Source organism: Ceratotherium simum, chromosome 1, assembly GCF_057802395.1.
Source record: "Ceratotherium simum simum isolate JZ-2026a chromosome 1, ASM5780239v1, whole genome shotgun sequence".
NCBI classification, from domain to species: Eukaryota; Metazoa; Chordata; class Mammalia; order Perissodactyla; family Rhinocerotidae; genus Ceratotherium; species Ceratotherium simum.
The window spans coordinates 72,647,534-72,660,383 of record NC_141900.1 but is presented as its reverse complement, the minus strand read 5'-3'; the positions used below and the strand labels follow the sequence as shown (position 1 = coordinate 72,660,383).

General features: G+C 36.1%; 1 long non-coding RNA gene across 1 annotated transcript in view; it reads right to left on the bottom strand.

Annotated features, from left to right (window-relative positions):
- Positions 1–6,593: 6,593 nt before the first annotated feature.
- Positions 6,594–12,850, bottom strand: part of LOC147918243 (uncharacterized) — a 110,376-nt gene continuing 104,119 nt past the window's right edge. Inside the window, exon 4 of the long non-coding RNA XR_015553220.1 lies at positions 6,594–6,863. This is a non-coding gene — a long non-coding RNA (uncharacterized LOC147918243). The remainder of the gene's footprint in view (positions 6,864–12,850) is intronic.

The following is a 12,850-nucleotide window of genomic DNA, read 5'->3' as shown; positions in this document are numbered from 1 at the left end:
AAGATGGCGGATAAGCCTCAACTGCCCGATTTGTCCTAGGGCCTCCATATTCTTGTGGAACCCACATATTTATGAAATTAAATTGGATTTTCTCCTGTTAATCTGTGACACGTCAATTTAATTCTTAGACCAGCCAAAAGAACCTAGAAAGGTAGAGGAAAACTTCTTCCTTCCCAACACTACATTATAAACTCATTAAGTTCTTAAAACTTAAACTACCTTGAATTATTATTATTTAGGCCTATCTAATTTGTTCATATTTCATTACCATAAGAAAGTAAAGAAAAGCAAAACAAAATATTTGAATCATTTTTCTTAATTTTCTGGTAGTTGTGAAAAGTGAGTACTATAAAATATTTTCAGTTATATGGCATATTTTATTTAAAAAATTCACTCATTTATTGATGTAATACCATAATTTATGAGACTCATAGATGCTATGGTCATTCTATGTGTGGGTACGTTTATTTTGCATAGTAACCTGTGTCGAGAACATAAATAAGAAAGTGGTTTTTTTCTTTCAATATTTAAACTAATTAGGAAATCTGAACTGCCAAATAACTATTTCAATATTCAAGTTTACTTCCAAGTTTTTCTCACTCACCCTAATACAAGCCTTGTTATGACAAAGTTTTCCAAACTAATGTATATGTTTATGCCTGGGTTTATTATTAATAATATGTGTTTATTATTCTGCCCCAATTCTTTTTAAAACTATTGACAACTGAGTCTTATAAGGAGGATTGAAGTGTCACAATCATTTATTGATTGGAAATAAACCACATTATGTAATTTTGGGGAGTTTCTCTCAAAGATTTCTTGGGTCGAACTCATCAGAATTACTCATTGTTAAAGCAGTGCCTCAGGGCTTAGTTCTTGGACTCTATTTATATATATATATATCTGTACATACATATATATATAGTTATTTAAAACTTGAGTTTGTTTGGAGGAAATAATAATTATCCAAATTTTTGCTGACATGTGTGTGAAAGTATGTGTGTATGTTTTACAAACTGTGCTTGCTTATGCAACTTTCAAAAGAATCTTCAAACACAATCTTACCGAGTTGAATATTATCTAATTAACCAACAAGGCCTGACAGACCTGGAGGTTATGAGGAGACAATCACAGCCCTTAGGTGCTCTGAGGCACCGGGTACAGCTAAGTGTCTCTAATTCCCCAAGGGTGTGATTAGCTCATGATAACAATGCTCCCTTGAATTGTTTTATTGCTTTTATAAAAAGCCTTTATTGTGGAGAAAAAATGTTTATTTTTATGCAGGAGGAGGATGGAGTTGACAGTTTAGACTGTTGAATGAATAGCAGTTACTTCTGACTTATGGTACACGCCATGACAAATCTGCTTATTTAGAATGCTTCCCAGCCAATCTGGGCATTTTGACTACCTCAGTACTTCTGCAATAAAGCCCAATTTCTGTATGGGACAGTTGTAAAATTGTATTTTCAAGTTAATGGTGTGGGTTCTCTAAAATTAGAAAGTGATCCATTTTGTAGAATAGCTGCATGTGAAAAATTGACAATGATTCAGTGCAGAAAAGTATTTGGCTACTCAAAGGAATGGCCTCGAACCCCATGTTTAAAGAAATCAGCTGATTTGGGAAATACAGATGAATACAGGTGAAGTTGTGAGACAGACATCGGAAAGCTTTACTTCCCTTGGTTGTCTCTCTACTTTTCCCCACAAATCCAACCCCAGTGGCTTTTCAGGTCAAGCAGAATAAAATCCAAACTTTTCATTATGACCTGGAAAGCTTCACATGAGCTAGTCTTGACGACTCCTCAGACCCCCATCTCTTACATGGCTCAGGATAGTCCAGCTTGGTCAGTCTTCCTTCTCTCACCTGAAAAGGCCGAGCTTGTCTTGGAGACTTTTCGCTTGCTATTATCTCTGAAATGGAACATTCTTTCCCCAGGTCTTCACCTGGCTGCCTCTTCTCATCATTCCAGTCTCAGCTAGAACATCACCACCTCAGAGAGTCCACCTCCCTAAAACAAACGTTCCACACACATTCTACCCCATTGCTCTGTTTCAGTTTCTTCATTGCACATATTAACTATTGAAATGATATTAGTAATTTGGTTGTCTGTATTCACCAAGTAGAATGTAAGTTCATGAGGGCAGAAACTCTCTCTTGCTCATACTTATAACCCCAGCTTCTAGAAGAGTGCCTTACATGTAATAAACAGTCATATGAATATATATCTAATTAATATATATCTAATTTTTCACCATAATATACATTTTTATTGCCTATTTATCATCCATCCTCCTTCCTTCTTCCTAACAGAAAGCATAGGTTTCACTTTTCATCCTTCCCACTTCAGCCAATCTGTGTCAGGGAAAGCTAGACCAATGCCAGCTCCAGGCAATGGGTTCACCTAGGGCTTGAGCAACGAATGGGCATGTGACCCAATCCGAGCCAATGAAACTTGATGAGTGATTTGGCAGAGACTTCTGAAAAAGCTCTTCCTCACTTTCTGTAAGAGCTTCAAGAACAGCCTTCTCTATATTCCTCTGATCATTGTCAATGGGAGTCATGGAAATCACAGTGAATGAGGAAGAAGAAATTCCTTTACTTCATCAATAGTGTTTATATAATATATCGAATATAATTTCATCCCAGTGAGGATTGGGACACTGGATTTTCATGGAAGTATAAATTTATTTTAGAGTTATTTTGTGCACCCTCTGGGATGCTTTGATTCAGAGAAGCAAGGAGTGATCTCACCTAGAGGGCCATCCTACAAGCACAAACAAAACCAGGCAAATCAGACCGTAAAAAAATGATTACACAGTCACTATTTGTTTATTTATGTAAACAGTGCTTCATATTCCAATCTGCAAACTCTTAATGAGTTTATTCATGATGTTTGGTTTCCTGTTTTTATTAGCAGTGTAGATTACTAAATAAACTATTAAAAATACCAAATAAATGTTTTAATTGCTATGGTGTACCAGAAATAAATATGAAATTCAACAGAATTTCTAAACCAACTTTTGAATCTAAAAGTCAATATTAATGGGGAAAGTTTAGGTACCAATAGGTCTGATATCTGAAAACTAAACATTATGTGAGTGTTAGTAAAATAAATTAGAACTGAAAAAAGGATGTATTTTGAAAAATAAACATGAACTCAATCTTAAATGGGGAACAAGCATTTCATTTCAAAATACAGAGAAACATATACAATAGATAATATAAAAAAGGCTAGGCAAACTATGTAACAGCACTTTTATTTGTATAATGCCTCTTTCCCCTTAAAAAGTTCTATGCCTAATTTATCCACACTAAAATGTGACACATAGACAATTTACTAATAAAGCCTTGTAGCTTTGAATAATGATGATAGTAGCTAATGTTTATTGATTGCTTGCTGTGTGCCAGACATTGTTGTTCTAGGGTTTTATGGGCATTAATTCAACTTAATCTTCTTAACCTTAGGCGAAGAAGAAGTATGTAGCAAGGGACAGTGACTTGGAAACTAGAAGGGAGGGGCAAAAATTTGAACCCACACAGTTGGTTCCAAAGTCTACCTGTGTAACCAAATTGTGTGAAACCCAAGGCTGATTTGTAAACCAAAAGTTACAAAGATTTTCAACCAATGAAGAAGAATGTAAATGTGTCTTTGGACATGATCCTCACCATCTGGCAGTCCAAATTCAGCAAATATTGAATTAATCATTACCTTTCTCCTGACGCAGAGGCTACCATAGTAAGAATACTCATTGAACTTGGGTAGATTATAAATAGTAGACAGAATACAGTGGTCATTGAATGGGGCCTTTTTCCATGTCCAAGCACCGATGTCTCAGTGTTTGGCTTGCTGCACATCAGGCACATGAACTTGAGATTAAGAGGTTCAGTACCAGTTCTAACAACTGATTTGTTTAGGATCTAAGCACTTGTGCAATCATACATCCCTCAGTAAATACAGGTTACTCTGAGCAACAAAGTTAGAGAATGCTTTTTATTTGGTCTTCATATTTGTGCTTCATTTAAGTGATTATTTGATTATTTTTTGTTGTTCTTAAATATCTAATAATAACACTACTCATGGATCCTCCATACAGTGGCTATAAAATTAGATTTATTCATTCATATGACTTATATATTGGTAATACTGAAATATACGTCTGGCTTTTTTCCTTCCTTCAACAACATCTCACCTAAATTGCATACTTCTGCTAAATTTACCTTAACTCCCCCTCAACCCAGCCCCACCCCATATCTATGTTCTTTCTGTAAAAAATCATTTGGTAAGAGTAAACTAAGAATACACTCTTCCTCTTTGATTTTGATTTTATTATTCATTTTGCTTATACTTATTTTCTTCTTCTAATATTTAAGAATATATGAAAATATTGCCTAATCACTTAAGAGCTAAAAACGATCAAATAAAAATATAATATTAAACATTTTTTGTCAGGGAATAATGGTTCCATTTTCAAATCCCATCAAGTTCTCATTTCTGAGATGCTGTTGCTGAGAGACTCTTTCCTGCATTATTGTTAAGTGACCCTATTTGCTTCATGGTTAGTCACAATTTACATCTCTTCTGAAAATGGCATAAAATAACGTGCAAATTCTCTAATGCATTTGCAAGAAAAATATTTTCTTTTAATGACTCCTAATGAACCCCTGTTTTACGCAGGGTGTGAAAAGTTGCCAAGATGTGTAAAACAATTAGGATGACAAAAAGCGTGAGTTTTAAAAAGCCATTTCGCTTGTGCAATGTATGTGAAAACCCAGAATAAGTCCTAAGGGAAAAATTAATTTTAATAAGCTTTTCATCTTGCTTAAAGTCTGTGTAAATTTAAGGCACAAAGAACTGTGTATTAATGGATCAGGAATAATGTGAGCGTTTCATCCTGTAGAATAAATCTATTTCATCATCAACCTGTTACTTAACACTTGATCTATCAAGATATTTGGTTATTTACTAGAGTAAATATATGTTTATGTCTTCTAGAAGTGCAATACTAGGCAAAAAGTAAAAAAAGGTGAAATTTTAAATAATCTTTTCTTGAAGTGAATTTATTTATTATTAAAGAACATTGTTAGTTTAAGCTATAAACCCACTGATAATTGAAATCTAACCTTTAAAACTCCTACATTCATAGATTAAGAGATGGTCACATTTTAAAAGCATTTTGATTTTAAACCTTCAAATATAAATAAAGTATCCCATGAAAACTTAAGGATCTAGTTTCAGGTAAACTTTATTGATAAAAAAAGTTAAAAAGATTCCAAAAGCTATAACACATGACTTTCTCATGAAATAGTTATTCCTGAATCCAAACATAATAACTAAGAGGAAGTTTTCATAAGATTTTAATAGTTAAAAGTCAAGGATATAGTCCAGCATTTAAGGTGGAAGGATCTTTATGAAGATTTTCAGGTTATTTATTTTTACTGGGTACATCATTTCTAACAGCTTTCTTCTTTATCTTTGCTTCTACGTTTAACTTCCAAAAAAAACCAAATGATGGAAGCAATTTTCATAATGAACTACTGAATGTGAAACAATTGAGGCAAAATAGAGGAGAATGTTTTAATAATATATAGATACTATTGATATCTTTGGGAGAGAGTGAGAATAGACTTGTGGTTAAAAATTTACACTTTAGAATCAGACTAATTTGGGCTCTAATCCTGACTCTGCTATTTCTAACACTGAGACTTTGGCCAAGTAACTTATCCTCAGTTTCCTCAACTCTAAATTTAGAATAGTTATAAATAGTCCCTACTCCATTGTGTCATTTGTGATTACATAAAATATGTTGGCACTTACTTAAAACCGTGTATTTATACTGGATATGAAACAGTTAAGTCTCAAGATCTTAAGAGGCTAGGAGATGGGAATTTTAATGTTGCTACATAATGAGAAAAGCAACACAGCATTCATAATGTAAGAAAATCTTATCTCATCTTGGATCTCAATAGAATGTTCTCTTCCTACCAAGAGTCATGGCATATAGCTCTTGCCAGTGCAGCAGAATTTCAGAATGACGTAAGATAGTGTTACCCTTGGGGCAGATAAAGGCAGTGCCTGGAAAGGGCCATGAGGGACTTTTGGAGCTCTCCTAATGTTCTGCTTCTTTAAGTTGATGATGGTTATATAAGTGTGTTCACATTGTGAAAATTTACTGAGCCGTGTATTTATAATTGGTGCACTTTTCTGCATTTATGCTATACATCAGTAAAATTTACAGTTTGCATCCTCCAACTGTCTATTTTTCTTGCATACTTTATTTTCCCATTCTTATCACGATTTATTTACCATCTATTTTTCCCACTAGCATGTAAATTCCATGTAATCTCTATTGGATTTTTTGGTGGGTGTCATCTGTTTTGTTCACTGTTGTATTTCCAGCGCCTGAAAAAAATCACTGGCACATTACAGGTACTTAAAACATATTTATAAATAAATAAATGTGATATAATATTAGCTAGTGGGTAAATGATGTTACAGAGAAAATGAGAAAGATATAAAGCAGATATTCTGGGTAAGAACATTGATTTAACATTAATTGGTAGTGAATTAAGAGATGTATTTACATAGCTACTTAACAATGTTTTGGTAAATTACTTTTTTTTTATTAAATAAATTTACCTGAGTTAGTAAGAGGATTTTCAGTGATGGACAAATCCCTAAATATAATTTAGTTAAAAGGAAAATCCTCTGTTTCACAGAAAGTTTTGGCACCTGTGGACAGTACATTTGCTTTCTTAAGATTATATCCTACAGAGCTATTTACTTACAAACAGTTCCCCAGGTGGGACATGACATGTTTCTGATCAGTTTCCTTCTCCAGCCAATTAGGTAGCACGGCAAGACCTAGATTGAAAAACGAAACATTGAGTCAAGTGGTTTTGGCTCCTTAATATAGCTGAACCTGTTGTTTACTCACTGATTACCAAACCTAAAATTTCCAAATTGTTTTTGTGTTCCAATACTGAAAATTCTTATGAATACGCCTGCTTACGCATGGATGTTGGGGAACAGGATCACACAAGAAAGCATGAAGAGTTGTGGATTAAACATGGAGTGTGTCAAGAGAAGAAGTACATAATATGATCAAATACAAACAGACGAAGAAGGACACATAAGAAAATAAATATCCCCTTACTAAGATGAATTTCTTTACTTTCGCTTGCTTTCTTTTAGAGAAAATATTTTACTGGAGAACTTCCTTACTAAGGTAGGGGCAGAAACATTTTCCTTTCTTCCCTTCTAGTTTCTTTGACTGGTCTAATAATTAAATTGACATAAGACAGATTAACAAGAGAAAAACAAATTTAATTTTGTATGTCAGGAGCCCCAAAGAGATGAGACTCAAGGGCAAGTCAGGCAACTGAGATTTACATACCATCTTAAGCTAAGAAATGGGATAGGGACCTGGGGCTTCAAAGAGGAGGAGGGTGATTCATAGGACAATAAGAAGAGCAGGTGTTTGGTAATTAGAAGTTTGTCCTGCCATGCAAATAGGTCTTTCAGATAAAAAAGAGGCCCCCTATCTGAATTCTTTTAGGTGGTTAAGGGAGAGGTAAAATTTTTTCCTGAGTTGCTGGATCTTGACTGCCTTCAGCTCAAAATAATCCACATGCCAAAAGTGGCATATTTTGGGGGAGCGTATTCTGCTTCCCTTACTAATTAACATTAATATTTAAATATGATATAATAGTCAGACAAATTTTTATTGAGAGCATGAATTGAAATTAGAATATTTTACTAATAAATTTGAAAAGATAAAGAACATCACCATCAATGTAATCATTCCCTATATCCTAAAATAGTGATGGGATACAGGACACACTACCCCAAAATATGGCACCTTGGCATATTGAATATTCTAAGCAGAAGGAGTTTGAAAAAATGGCAGAAGTGGTAAGGTCACTATGACCTCCTCCTCGTCCTTGCCCTAATTCTTTGAAACAGGTCATAAAATCATCAAGTGAGAGGTACCCGCCCTATACCCAGAGGAGAGGAGCATCCTTATCTCTGAAAACAAAGGGATGCCAAGAGGGATCCTAAGAAATAGGTCTTGCTAAATTTCCCCAGTTTACTACAATTATCTCATATTCCTTAATCTATCATATTCCTCCACAACTATCCACTCTTCATCAAACCTAGCGTAAAAATACACAGGTTTGTTTATTCTGGTCTTCATTTCTTTATGAAGGCTCCTATGTCACATAAAACTTATATTAAATAATTTTGTGTGTTTTTCTCCTATTAACCTGTCTTTGTCTTTTTAATTTTCAGACCCAGCCAGAGACCCTAAGAGGGCTGAGGAAAACGTTTTCCTCCCCTACAACAGCTAAAATCTAGCATTTATCAAGCACCTCCTAGAAGCCAGAAGCTGTGCTAATTGCCAGCATTTATTTATTTTATTTTATTTCAGCCTCTTTGCAACACTGGAGGATAAATGTTATCATATCTATCTGAGAGGATGAAAAGGAGAGCCATGTGGGATTAGAGACCAGTCCATGGTCACATAGAAAGGAAATGGCACAATTAATATCCCAATCTTGGACTGCCTGGTTGTTTGTAATCTTAACTTTCCTTACAATACTGTCCTAAAAGAACAATAATATATGTCAATTCAAAACAATATTCTAGACCTTCAGTGTGGCTTGGGGTCAAAATTTTTCTTGAATTCAAGAAAACATGAGTACAAATTAAAAGTGAAAAATTTGCAGATACGTAGAAGTTTAAAAGCAAAATATTTCTGTGTGTATACTTATGCTAATAACTTCAAAAATGTCAATGAAAAAGATGATTTTGGGGAAGCTATATACTATATAAATATATATTTTTACCTCATATGTCCCAGATTTGGAGTTGAAGAAGCAGGCAACCTGGAAATGCCAATGGATACAGACAAAAATAGCCCTAATGAAAGCCTGCTCTCTCTAGCCCTGATCATCTCTCCCTGATCATTATCAGGGAAGGGGCAGCCTGGCAAGAGAGAAAACTTTTAAAAAATAGCTGCTCTATTCCAGCTAAACGCCATAGAAAAAATGGTGGCTTCATCTCCATCCACACCAGCAAAGGCCATGTGGGGAGACTAGAATTCTGTGCATGCCAGGTTTTAATGTGGTGTCACAACCCCACCCCCACTACGGTGCTGTCAGAGAAAGCCAAGAAGGGAGCCAGGAATTTGATTCCTGTCAGGGATGAAGCTCATCCTGTAGAGTCAGTGGAGACCACATGGGGAGCCTGGACTCCTACCCTCATCAGCAGTAACCAGGTGCCCCTGTCATCTTCACTGGGGTGCTGTCAAAGGAAGCCTAGTAGAGAATCAGGCCATTCACCAATGCCCAGCAGTAACAATGTCCCTCCTCTCCCCTATGGTGTCAGTGGAGGTCCACAGGGAACAGTAATGAGGCACTCCTATCCCTCCCAGCCAGGGAGGTATCAGTGAGGCATAGTGGGGAGCAGGGACTCCCACCCTAACACAACAGTGATGAGGAGAGGCCCCTCCCCTCTTGGTAGTCAGTGGAATCCAAGTGGAGAACCTGGACTTCTACCACCACCTGGCAGTAATGAAGCAGTGCCCCCTTCCCCTGCTGGAGCAGTGTCAGAGAAGCCAGCCTAAACAATGTTTAAATGAGATTCAGAGTCTCCTAATATAATACCCATGTTTCAGTTGAAAATGAAGAACCAGGAAGATCTCAAACTGAATGAAAAAAGACACTCAATAAATGCTAACACCAGCATGACAGAGATGTTAGATATATCTGAAAAAGCTTTTAATGCAGCTTTCATAAAAACGTTTTCAAAAGCAATGAAGAACACACTTGAAATAAATGGAAAATACAGAAAATCTCAGCAAAGCAATAGAAAGTCTCAGTAGAGATAGAGAAGATGTAAAAAAGAAAAAAATGGAAATTTTGGAACTGAAAAATATAATAACTCAAATAAAACACTCAGTGGATGAACTCATAAGCAGAATGGCAGAGATAGAAAACAGAATCAGTGAACTAGAAGTTAGAACAATAGCAACAATCTCATTTGAAAAACAGAAAATAGACTGAAATTAAAGAAAAAACATATGCAAAGCCTCAAAGACCCATGTGACTGTAACAAATGTCTAACATTTGTGTAGTTGGAGTCCTGGAAGGAAAGATGACAGAGGGAGAAGCTGAAAAAGTACTCAAAGAAATAATGGCTGTAAACATCTCAAATTTGGCAGGAGACATAAAACTATGGATTAAAGAAGATAAGCAAAACTCAAAGAGGATAAACTCAAAGAAATCCACACCAAGACACATAATCATCAAATTCTGAAAACAAAGACAAAGAAATATATAGAGAGCAGTGGGAAAGAAATGACACTTTACCTAGAGGGGAAAAATAATATGGACAACAGTGGGTTTCTCATCAGACACCTTGGAGGCCAGAAGGGAGTGGCACAACATTTTCAAGTGCTGAAAAAAAAGAACTATCAACTCACAATCCCATACCCAGTAAATATGTCTTTCAGGAATGATGGGGAAATCAAGACATTCTCAGATAAAGGAAAGCTAAGAGAATTTGTCACTAGCAGATCTATCCTAAAAGAACAGCAAAAGGAGGTTCTCTAAAGAGAAAGTAAATGATAAAAGAAGGAGTTTGGGAACAACAGGAAGAAAGAAAAAACACAGTAAGCAAAAAATATTGGTAAACACAGTAGACTTTCCTTTTCCTCTTGGGTTTCTAAATTATGCTTGATTGTTGAAGCAAAAATTATAAAATTGTGTGATGTGGTTCTAAATGTATATAGTAGAAATATATAATATGATTATATTGTGAGGGAGGAAAAATAATTTTCCCTCTATCTTTCTAGGTTCTTGGCTGAGACTTCCCTCCCCTCAGTGAAAGACAGATTAACAGGAGAAAAACAAGCAGAAGTTTGATAACATGTATACATGGAAGATAGCCAGGAAAATTGAGTAACTCCCCCAAATGGCCCAAGCCATCACCGTAAATACTATCCCTAGCTAAAGACAAAAGAAAGATACTAGGAGGGGGAGGCCAGTTATGGGAAGTTTTCAGGAAAAACACAGGAAAAAGGGTATGATTGTTCTGCAGATTTAAGTCTCTGCTATATCCATTGATAAAAATGTTTCTAGAGATTTGGTCATCCTCCTTTCCTGGTACAGAGAGGGAGACACCCTTACAAATGGAGATTTCCCTTGCAAATGTAAATATCTCTTACAAAAGGGTAACTTCAACTTGGTTTTCAGAGGTTCTCCTATGTCTGCTGTTTTTAAAATAATAACCAACACAAAATAATCCTTATGCCGAAGAGGCACATTTTGGGGTGACAAATTCTGCTCCCCTCCACTATTATAAAAGAGAGAGGGGTAACAGGATGTAAAGAGAAGTAATATTTCTGCACTTCACTCAAACTGATAAAATGATGACACCAGTAGATTGTGATCATATATATATCATACATAATATACATATTACCTATCTGTCTATTTATCTATCTATCGTAATACCTACAACAACCACTAAAAAAGCTATACCAAGAGATACATTCAAAACACTATAACTAAATCAGAATGGAATTTTATAAAAATGTTTAAGTTAGGTAACCCACAGGAAAGTCAGATAAACAAAATCAAAAAAAAAAAAGAGAGAGAGAGAGAGAAACCAAACCCAGAGAATAAGAATGCACATGTAAAAAAGGGGAAAAGTTTCAAATCACTAATCTCAAGTCCCTCCTCAATAAACTAGAAAAAGGAGAGCAAAACTGAAAACTGAAAACAGCAAACAGTTAGCCATTGATGATTAAGCAGTTTAGTAACTATGGGGGATCAGAATTGGCTCCCACCCCCACTAACTAACCAAAGGAGTTTGGAATGGGAGGCCTGCCCCTAGAACAGGCCATCACCATAGATATCTTCAGTGTCTGGGTGGGTCCATGCTAAGACCATTCTTAGTTCTGGTTACCCTTTGTAAGAGACATTTACATTTGTAAAGAAAATCTCCACTTGTAAATGTATCTTCTTCCCTGTACCAGGAAGAGGAGGGGATGGCCTTACCTAGAAACTTATCAGAACAGAAGATTAGGGCCTAAATCTGCATAAAAAACTTGCCCATTGTTAACTGTGCCATTTAGGTAATATGCTGTCTGACTCCCACTAGGTTCCTATAGGTAACATCTCCCTGGAGCCCGGGTCACCATGGTAATGGGTGTTGGAGCTATTTTTTCTCAGGAACTGAACCCCTTGTCCACTTCAGGCCAGATTGAGGCCACCAACCCAACAACTGGGCCCACACACACAAGTGCCCTATAAGCGACCTTTTGACGTCAAGAGGTTGGAACTCCACCCTCAGGGCATGCTAATGCCGCCATTCTGTGAACATGCATCCTACGAAGAGGCATGAAGCCTGACTACGCTTGCGCAGGTCATCCATCACCTCATCTCTCCTCACCTCCAATCATTTCAGACCACCTTGCCCCCTACCCCATAAACATCCCTGAGTCCCTGTTTTCCGGGAAGCAGATTTGAGATTCATTCTCCCGCTTCCACACTTGGCTGCCTTGTAATTAATAAACCCTTTCTCTCTGCAATCTCGTCGTCTCGGTGATTGGCTTTCTAGGCAGTGGGCAGGAACGGACCTGGTGTGGTAACAAAATGAACCCAAAGCAAACATATGAAAAAGAGGAATAAAAATAAGAGCAGAAATCAATGACATTGAAAAGGGTAAAACAGTAGGTAATATCAATGAAACAAAGATCTGGTTTTTTGAAAAGATCTATAAAATTGAGAAACCTCTTGCAAGAGTGACAAAGACAAAAAGAGAGAGGACACAAGAGTTTAAAA